Source organism: Aplysia californica, unplaced genomic scaffold (assembly GCF_000002075.1).
Source record: "Aplysia californica isolate F4 #8 unplaced genomic scaffold, AplCal3.0 scaffold00022, whole genome shotgun sequence".
NCBI classification, from domain to species: domain Eukaryota; kingdom Metazoa; phylum Mollusca; class Gastropoda; order Aplysiida; family Aplysiidae; genus Aplysia; species Aplysia californica.
In genome coordinates this window covers 41,340-50,641 of record NW_004797292.1, presented here as the reverse complement: position 1 = coordinate 50,641, position 9,302 = coordinate 41,340, and the positions used below count along the sequence as shown (strand labels likewise).

At 39.0% G+C, this 9,302-nt stretch overlaps 1 protein-coding gene across 5 annotated transcripts in view; it reads right to left on the bottom strand.

Annotated features, from left to right (window-relative positions):
* The window catches only part of LOC101856236 (cytosolic 10-formyltetrahydrofolate dehydrogenase), a 37,611-nt gene extending 31,683 nt beyond the window's left edge, over nt 1–5,928 (bottom strand). The window contains exons 1-2 of one of the 5 annotated variants that reach the window (XM_005090796.3): nt 5,757–5,928; nt 521–652 (exon numbers count right to left, since the gene is read on the bottom strand). The gene's annotated coding sequence lies outside the window, so the exon portion shown is untranslated. Of the gene's footprint in view, nt 1–520; nt 653–2,119; nt 4,602–5,756 lie in introns of those variants that run through there. The other 4 variants (XM_013087803.2, XM_005090797.3, XM_005090798.3 and 1 more) reach the window with 4 other exon arrangements.
* Nucleotides 5,929–9,302: the final 3,374 nt, after the last annotated feature.

The window sequence follows — 9,302 nt, the reverse complement described above, 5'->3', positions numbered from 1 at the left end:
CGAGAGAGGACAGAAAAAAGACAAATTACCAAACCCCCCCTCCCCCCTCTCCCATTTCCCCAAAGCATACTTCTCTTCTCACAAGTATACCACTGTTGACACAAAGAATTGAAGCAAGCACCAGAAAGTCTGCACATTTAGAAATATTAGAGAAAATCTAAATGCAGTACATTGAATAGCGCCTGAGCTGATGAATAAGAGACAAAAATCAAGTATTTCTAGTACCAAAATAAAGGCACCAATGACAAAAAAGGAGATGAATCATAATTATGTACTATAGTAAAATGAGTGTATGTCAATGTGTACTCATTTTGACTTAACATCCCATTAACAATATGCATCACACAGACTAGGAAACAATGCTAGTCCAAGGAGAACATTACGGTTTTCACTCCAATGAAACGAAAAAAGTACAACAAACATGCATCTAAATAATATATACACCAATTTTAGTACACATTAGTACCCTTTTAAGGGTAGTGTCCAAGCGTTACTACAGACATAAAAAAAATTGTGTTACCACGTCAACTTGTAAAAACTGTATCGGAAGATTTACTCAACCGGTGAACACAATCAATCAACGGACGTGTCGATATATGGCACACACACACACACAGGCAGGCAGTGGACGCAAGGAGGAGACCCGACAGACCTGCATAGAGGGAGAAAGACACTTCAAACTTTCAGGAATGTACAGTACAGTGAAACGCATCACATAGCCAGAGATCAACAACTTAACTGTTGACAGCCTGCAGGTGTAGCATATCTGTTAACCCTTTATGTTTATGTACGAGGTGAGTGTGTGTGTGTGGGGGGATGTGGGGGGGTGTGTGTGTGATGTGTGGGGGGGGGGGTTAATGAGACCTCAGGACAAGCTTAAAACCACCCTGCACAGAATCAAACTGTGTATTAGTAGACGCATAATAATCACAGTATTTTTTTTAGTTCTCTGTTTTTTCCTGAAATATATTATATTATGGATACCTAAAACTGTTTATGATCATTTTAACCCCATTATGAAAGGGCCATGAGAATACAAATGAATAACGTGACAAGACAGCCGAACAAGTACGCATCATAAGGTTAAAATAAATTATGTCAAGCAATCCTCATAACAGCTTTTCTGAACCTCATTTGTGTTTTCTCTACCCCTCCACCTCCCTCTCCTAAGGTGAAAGGTGAAACAACCTAACCTCCGATGATGTTCACATTACCATTGTCAGTAAACTCAGCAAAACAATTTTTATAATTATTCATATTGCTCAACAGTGTTGAAGGTATGGGCACGAAGTGGTGAAGTTTTCCTTCATTTTTTTGTTCTTAGTGCCCATAGAGTCATTATTCAGACTTCATGGCTGGGAGCTGATACCAATATCTTATACCATAGGAAATAGCAATCCACCAACCCAAGAGGGTTAAAATTATAATACATTTCTAAGTAAAGCAGATGTGGCTTGTGATACACACATCTCCATTACAACCTGGTTCTAAACTGCTGAAAAGTAAGCTATGTATTTATGGAAATGCTGAAAGACTATACAACTACAGGCCAAGTTTCTTTGCATAGAGGGTACAAACAAATCAATGTGATACTTACACCAACTTAAAAATCAATAGTTTTGTTACAAAGCATAAGAACATAGCTGTTTCAAAATATGGATTACCATTACAAATATGATGACATGATATTGATATTAAACACATTCTGAATTTAAAAGATAGACTAAGTAAGTGTGTATCTTTGCAAACAATAATAATTATTTATGATTATTTATGTAAGGCATTGCAAATGTTTTTTGCAGTTTTTCTCTGTCTTGTGTTTTTTTCTGTGAAGTTTCACAAACAGCCACCAGAAGAAACAACAAAGATCTTTTCAAAGATTCCCCTATTGGGTCCCCTGATGGGATGGACGGAAGAAATGTTTTAGGAAACACAAAAAAAAACCCAAACCCAACTGTGATTCTATCACTAACACTACAAGAATATCATCCAACTATCTGCAGTGGTGGGTGCCTTTGTAAGGGAAAGGTATACTTTGAAATACAAATTGCCATTTGTAAAAAAGCATGAATGAAAAGGAACAATATGAAAAATGTTCACAAATCTGTAAAGAAATTACCTCACCAAAAGCACAACAAATTGCAGGACCTTCCTACAACACAGACGTCGACTACTGTCAGTGTAACAGTAAACACCTTGCCAGACAAGCAAGAGTGACACACCTCCACCGAGGAGAGTTTTGATTGGACAGGACACGATTTTAGTTTTAGCATTGGCTAGAACAAGCTGATAAAATCTGGCTCAGGGTTAAAAAACCATAACCTTGACTGACATTTTTCTGAGACAACCATATTACGAAGAGTACCCAGCAAAAGGACAAACAGCATGGGAGCCAAATTGAGCTCGCTGACAAATGCCTTTCTGCATTATCACCCTTCTAACATAGTCAGTTCCATACACAACTTTGTGACCCTCGAGCACCTCTGTTATCTGAAGTCTCCTCAAACTGGTACAAACTGGTTTCTTATCACCAATTTTCTCTCCTTTCAACAAACAGGGCACTGTAGATTTCAAACCACATTATAACTCAAATACACTGCTCTACACTACATACATGCCTAGCGTCTTGATAGTTGCAAACAGGTCTGTGACCCGATAACTATGCTTGGTTGACTGGTATTGTATAATTTAATATGCTACTGCAATGGTGCAATGTCGTTTGGAGTGGTGTGATGTGGTGTGGTTTAGTGTGGTACCCTAGCACGCAGTTGTGAGTGTGGTAAAACACACACAAAAAAAAACTTTCAAAAGCAGCCCTTTTATGAAAGTGAAAGCCAACTGCAACATTCTGCATTAACATTGGAATCTAGTCATTTGAAAAGAAATAATGCCCGAGTCAGGCATATATATTCTTTTCTGATTCAAAACTCTAAGAAATGACTATGCATGGCCATTAACGTAACAAGATTATAAGTCAGAGCCCTCAAACGGACACCACACCTATTTTTATGCATGGCTACAAGGATAAAAGAACAGACAACTGGGGCTTCAACCTAATTCAATGCTTCATATTGACAGAACTGTGGCAATCACAAATGACTGTCTTCTTCATCGTACAGGTACAAGGTGTGAGTCTCGTCAATGGGAAACAATCCAAATTTCATCACTGACTTTTTTTTATGTCAAGTACAGAGTACCCCTCCAGACATCAATGGACCACTTGTTAAAGTGAAATAATAAAAAATGAAGTTAAAAAAAAAGAAAGGAAACTGGGCAGAATTTACACAGAAAAAAACTATCAGATGATTTCAACATCTAACTTGTGTGTTTCCCAATAAACAAAATGGTTCTTGTACCGTACCTCTCATTCATGCTCATGTGCAGTGCAGTGAATGTACTTTTGTTGCCTATAATAACCTTCTTTGCCAACCTGTAAAAGAAGGTCTTCACTACTGACAAAAAAAGCCCCAACCCTAAATCTGGATGCTACTTTGTCATTCCCTCTCTACTCTGCCAGCTGCTATTGAATCAATAAATATTTGTAATCACAATACAGAACAAGACCTGATGCTAGCCTATATGTTGTATCTGATTAGACCAGACTCAGTGCCACCTCAACAAAATATCAACTTGATACAACAACTAACTATGCTGCTATCCAAAGGCAGCATTCAATGTAACACACATAATTTAATGATTCTAAGAAATATTTATTACTTTTGAAATTTGCCCCTCAATTTAAAATGCTTTTCTTTTAAACTTTACATGGCTGAGCTGAAATTTGTAATTGAACAACATGTCACTCTGTCATGATGAAAATTATTGGGATGCACATCAGCATCCTACGTTGGTCTTGCTGTTGAGTGGGAATAGAATACAAATGAGCGATATCTCCAATTATATATTTTACAATTTTGAAGACTTATTTCAGATACACATCGTCCTGCCTTTGACACATTATAAGGATAGTGTAAGACTAGCATAGTAGCCTCATGAATGTTAGCAACCAATGAAACAAAAAATCTCGATACAGTCAGACATCAGAATATGTTGATGCCTTTATTTTTATGATTTATGCCTATCGATGCCACAGCGTGAGTGCAAAAATTATATAAATATTTTTATAGGCTACCAGGAAGCCAAACTGCCACATTTTGTTAGATTTTTCCAGTGTGCTAAGCATCAGTTTTAGGTGTGACTATAGGCCTATACATTTTTTGCTATACACACACGCAATTGCTTGCAAGGTATCATCATACTTTGCTATGCACGCAATTCCGTGCCGTATTGCCAAAGATTCTCTACTACCAAGATATTGCACTTTTGCTCTTTGGAATTTTGTCTGTGCCGTGGCTGGCTCACTTTGCTACTTAGCGCGTGATAGGCTACGTCACTAGGAGATGCGAGGTTGGTTTCATCGCCGACTGCTCGGGGTGAGTGTGTGTGTGTGTGTGTGTTTGTGTGTGTGTGTGTGTGTGTGCTAGTGTACAACTTTGTTTGGGGAGGAAAAGAGGAGGTACAGAATGACAGCCTACGGGTAAAATTTATGGAACGAGAATTGCTGAGACTGTTTAAAGATAAAACGCAAATCAACGCACTACCGAACACAAAAAAGAATGAAACGGCAAAAAAAGAAAAAAGGGTTGCGGGGGGGCCATATTTTTTCAACCCACTGTCAAATTTACCTGCCTCAGACGGCCAGGTGTGGCCTCGAATCGCCCGACGCTTTGCCATGAATTTTAAATCGGCCCCTCACACTGTGGACGGGCCGTCATAACCCTTTCACCTGTCGTTATTGAACTGTTAGAAAATGTCCCTCCAGTGAAGAATGTTTACCCAAGTTGACCAATGGGTAAGCCTTTCTAACAAAACATTTTCAACAGCTGGAGGGGGAAGCCTGATGGGTCATAACAAATAAATATGAAGTGACTATTTCTCCGACTGCTCGGGAAAATAAAGTTGAACTCTGTTTCTCCGAACGGTAGTTTCTGATCTGGAGAATTTTGGGTTATTTGCGAGATTCAGGCGTCATCCTTTCATTCTGCCATTCTGCGAGGACTGGGAGGAAGCATTTTTTGCATGGAATTTAATTTCTAGAGCTAGATCTAGATCTAGAGATTCTTAAATGTCTGAATTCGGATACTTCAGTTGTGGTTGGGGCAACGTTCCCGGACTATACTTTTGAAAATACCTTCAAAAGGCACTGCGAGAAAACAAGACGGCTCTACCTTAGCAGTTTAGTAACCTATTTTGCATAGTAGTCACCCAGCAAAAACTAAAATCTTTCATGTAAAAAAAATCCCTCCACGCCCAGACCCCACCCCCCACCCCCCACCCCCCCATAAAGTACAATTTTATTTTCCCGAACGTTCGGAGAAATAGAGCCAACCTAACTTAAAGGCCCCACCCTTATTCCCGACATTCAGTCATTCAGTAGTCACCAGTTTTGCATTCAAATAAAATATATATTCTTTTATCTTTGTTAGCCACCCACAACTCATGCACAAATCGTGTGTGATGTGACTGGTCACTGTTTTGTTTACCTCTAATTTCTAATCAGACAGCCTTTCTAATCTGTAACAAAGTAACAACAATGGACGTTGATGTGAACTTGCAACAGAAGCATCTCTTGTTCTCTGAGTGGTAGAGACCTGTGTTTGTACTGTAACCAGTTTGTTTCACCATGGCACTCGGCCTCGGTCTTCATCATCTTACTTAGTCTAGTTTCTAGATCTAGATTCTAGATTGACAGTTACCTGAAAGTAAAAACTGCTCCAAATCAAACGATGCGTTGCGAACAACCGTGAAGTATGAACTCGGAAGAAAGAAGCCAGTCTAAATAGATATCTATCTAATGCGTGTCCCTTCCAGCAACTGGTTGCGCACCCGGCAGTTTGCTTGCACTTGCAGTTCAGGTTTCTGTTTGCCACATCGCAGTTACTCCCCTTTTGTTTACGATGCACAGTCCTGGTTTTTTATAGGCTAGAGGCCAACAAGTCTAGGCTTATCTGTCCCCGTGGTTTTATGCACCCCGCATAATTTAGCAAAATTTGTTCTTTTTTTTTTTGCATAATTCATTATTATTTTTCTTTATCATTCTTTGTAAAAATTTACAGAATCGCAAATTTTCACATTTTTGGGCTCAGTTTGCATAATTTCAGAATTTTTCTTGCATAAAACGACGGGGACTGGCTTATAATCTATGCCTAGAATCTATAGGCTATAACTATTTTATAATAATGCGTAAGGTAAACCTTTAAAAAAAAAAGGGCATACAAGACAAAAAGAAAAGAAACGGTCGTGACAGTGACAGGCCCTTGGAGTTACTCCAAGGACAGGCCTGCCTAGGCCTAGCCTTACCTATTACTCGGGTTAGGTATAGGTACAAATTATGTAGTTTGGTGGTCGGGTTTAAAAATGGGGTGAGGATATCATAGTATTATCGTATAGGTAGGCTCTGCTATTTATTGAAGGCCTAGGCTACTCTTGAAGCCGAAGCCTACGAAAGAACAATTCCCAAATGCTTTTCTGTTGGCCTTATTTGGCTTGAGATAGGCCTAGCGTTGTGGGTAAGTGGGTAAACACTCGCCCAATATCTAATATTATCATATTTAGATTATATTATTCAGGCTATGCCTATATAGAAAGCAATCAAAAATCATTTTTAAACAAAATTTGGATCTGCATGTGATTTGGGGGGGGGGGGGGGGGGCGAGCGCGTTTGGGGTTGGTTTGCTGTTTTTTTTCTCTGAGGGGGGGGGGGGGGGGGGGGGGGGGGGAAAAAATTTGCTGTTTTGTTTTTTTTCTCCTGAGGGGGGGGGGGGGGGGTACAAATTACAAGTAATTTCGTCCCACATAATTGGGATGTGACGAGATGACCAGGTGACGAATTAAATGACATACTGGTTACCGGTACTAACTGCATGTCACGCGTCTTAAACTTTCACTTTCACCGAATACGCCGTTTAAAGTATCTATTCTTGTTTTTACAAAATTTGAGGGGATGCATCCATCAAGGAGTTTAGAACTAAAAACTTACTGTAAACTCCTTGGGATGCATGTGTACCCATGTAATTTCATCGTATCGCTCTGCTGATGCCTACGAGTCTCATGACTCATATATATGCATAGCGCATTTTCACTGAACAAAAATGAAAATGGGCTGATCACAGCGGTATGAACATATATTATATTATAACAGTGATACAAACATTGTAAGGTGCACTGAATGGAGATCATCAATTTATATCATGAAAACGATCTAGGCTAAAGGAAGACCAGAAAGAAATTAGAAACTGGGAGTTAAGATGGCACCAGAAAGCGGACGGGAACAATCCTGGATACGAAAAACAGTACAAAGATATAATGTAGATTATAATAACAATAATAATAATAATAATAATAATAATAATAATAATAATAATAATAATAATAAATGCATTTATATACCGCAATTCCTTGCCCAAGAGCTCTATGTGCTTTAATTACTATTATTACCCCAGCAGACCCCTTGAGAACACTCAGAAACATTCTCGGCTTCCGCGGAAGCTTACAGTGCAAGCTGGGGATTTCACGCGCTCAAAACTATCAAACTGACAAGATTGTTCACTGTCTATAGCCGGGTACCTATTCCCGCCTGGGTGAAGTGAGGAAAATTTGTGCAAAGTGCCAAGGACACAACGTCGGGCCCCTGACGGGATTCGAACCCACGACCTTACGGTTGCGAGTCCGAGAGCCTAACCACTATTAGGATTTAGGCCACCGACGCCATCTAGAAGAAAGAATTAACACACACAAAAATTGAAGAGATGTAACTCTCGCTGCATATCATGGAACAACTGTCGTATATAATTATATAGGCTATATACAGGCTATTTTGATGCATTTAATTTGATACTTACTATTGTTAGATTTTAAAACTCTCGAGATTGCATGCTGTAGTTCTCTAGGCCTTGTCTGCATTCTAAACCTGTGACCAGCCCAAGGAGTTTAGAACTACTCAGGCTACTTTTAATCTCCTTGGACCAGCCACACAATCACAATGCCACGTGGGCCCCCATAAAAATAGGGCTAGGCCTTGGCCTGGGGCCTACGTCTACCATCAACAACACCGTGCATGACTGATTGCGTCAGACAGACGAGGTCCGTCATAAATTTCGTTCATAAAGATGACGCAACACAGTAACTCAACTCCGTTTAAACACCTTGACGGCTAGCCCTAGTCAAAGAGAAGTCTGGCCTATCATCTTAGGATTTAGCCTTGAGTACACATGTAATCATCAGTTCGAAACCTTTCATCTCAGCAAACCCAGCAGCAAATCTGCCCCCATGGTTTTATGCACCCCGTACAATTAATTTGGCAAAATTTGATCATTTTTTGCATAATTTCTTATTATTTTCCTTATAGGCTATGGGCTACTGGGAGTGAACCTCCCCCCCCTGGGGATTTTTCGCCACCATAATTTTCTGAAAGGGAAGGACCTAGGGACTTCCCAAAAAAAAGTTTGCACCAAAATGTTGGCAATCTACAGAGTTACGGCCCTTGATTGTCCAAAAATTAAGAAAATACTTGATTTGTATTTTGGGGTTCTCTGTGAAGCCAAAAATGTGTACTTTCATATGATGTAAAACTCAAATATTATAAGGTGATGTAAGTGTTGTAAAAAAAAATTTTTTGCTAATTAATTACAAGGTGCAAAGAGGAAAAAAGAAAATTCAAAGGCTGATTTCTCAAAATCTATAGAAATGATTAATTCCATTGCATCAAATCTTCTATAACTTGATACAATAGTTTTCTGATAGGTACACACTTTGACTCAAAGTTTGAGGCTCAAAATGAGAAGGATTGTGTGCAAAATAACAATGAGTTAAGGAGTTATGACCCTTGCTATTGCTATATATATTGAAAAAATACAAAACTGCCGCGCGTCATTTTAAAAACGTCAAAAAGGCGGCATGAGTATTTTTGTCTCTGATATAGTTTAGATCGATCATATGGGCATGATAAAGGTGTCTTGAAAAACATTTTGTTAGTTAAAGCTAATTTAAATGAAGACAGAGGTGAAAAATTTGAAGTCTGGTTTTACTAGCAATGTACAATTTTCTTTATACGAGTATGCTTCAGAGAATGAATGGAATGTTCAAAAGATAGAACTGAAATCATTTTCTGAAATCAGTTCCCTTGACATCAAAGAAAGAGAGGCCAAAATCTCAAAAGAAAGAACAGCATGAAGAAAGGACATGTGCAGTGCATAACTGTAACTTCAAAGGCCATGATGAAATAAAACCCCTCACTGAGAGAC